We start from the raw sequence: 1,474 nt of genomic DNA on the forward strand, positions 1-1,474 counted from the left end.
CTCACTGCAGCCTGCAGCTCCTGGGCTCAAGGAGTCCTCCCTCTTCAGCCTCCTGAGTAGCTGGGACTACAGGTGTGCACCACCGTGCCTGGCTAATTTAGCAGTTAGTTGCTTTGTGTCTCTTCAGGCTAATTCAACAACCCCATACTGCGGAACTCTGGGCCAGAGTTTGGAGAAATGTGAAGACTTCAGAGGCAACTTTCATGCAGGCTCTGGAAAGCTTCCAGGATCATGGGAAAACCCATATTCGATAACCTCAACTTTCGATGGCCCAGCTCAAAACGCCGCCAGCTGGAGGTAGGTGGTCTGGAGAAATCCAGAGACTGCCTGGAGGGGGTGGGGGATTGAGTTCCATTGCCTTTGGGAGGGAGAGATTCCACAGCTCACATACTTTGTACTTTAGCTAAGGTCAACCCCTCCACCTGTGCCGTCGATCTCATCGTCACTGGTTTGCTTAAGGACGTGGATCTAGTAATCCCCTGCCTTCATCTCTTTTCCCTCTGATGACTGGATTATCCTTGTCATCATCCATACTGCTATTTCTCCCATCTAAAATACAAGGAAAAAATAATAATAATAGGAGGGTAAAGTGAGAACTTTACCTTTATATTATTATCGGTAGTAGCAGTATTTATTTATTTTTTTTTTATTTTTGAGACAGAGTCTCACTCTGTCTCCAGGCTGGAGTGCAGTGGTGTGATCTCAGCTCACTGCAACCTCTGCCTCCTCCCAGGTTCTAGTGATACTCCTGCCTCAGCCTCCCGAGTAGCTGGGACTACAGGCGCCCACCACCACACCCAGCTAATTTTTGTGTTTTTAGTAGAGACGGGGTTTCACCATGTTGGCCGGGATGGTCTTGATCTCCTAACATTGTGATCGGCCTCCCTCGGCCTCCCAAAGTGCTGAAATGACAGGCGTGAATCACCACACCTGACCCCCCTTTACATTATTAAAAATAATAATAGTAATGATAGGAGGGTAAAGGAGTGGAAGATTTTGCAGGATTGGACTCTAGTTGGTTCACATCACTTTTTATCTGCATCCTTGGACAGTCCTCTTCAAAGCTGATTCTGGGTTTGGCCATGGGACTTACTTTGGGCAACGGGACAGTAGCAAACACCACATGAGCAAAAGTTTGGAAAACATTTGCATTTGGGGGCTTTTTGTTTCTTCCGACTGGGTGTCCTTGCAACCACCACCATACGAACAAGCCTGAACCTCCTGGAAGACAAGCAATCCTGGCTCTCCCAGCAGAGGCCTCAGCACAGGAGCGAGGCTGTTCCTGGAGGAACCACCCAAGCAACACATAGAACTGTAAGAAATAGTCCAGGCACCGTGGCTTATGCCTGTAATCCCAGCACTTTGGGAGGCTGAGGCAGGAGAATGGCGTGAACCCGGGAGGCGGAGCTTGCAGTGAGCCGAGATCGCACCACTGTCCTCCCTCCAGCCTTGGCGACAGAGCGAGACTCCATCT

The sequence above is a fragment of the Colobus angolensis genome, unplaced genomic scaffold (assembly GCF_000951035.1).
Source record: "Colobus angolensis palliatus isolate OR3802 unplaced genomic scaffold, Cang.pa_1.0 Scaffold22, whole genome shotgun sequence".
Lineage (NCBI taxonomy): Eukaryota > Metazoa > Chordata > Mammalia > Primates > Cercopithecidae > Colobus > Colobus angolensis.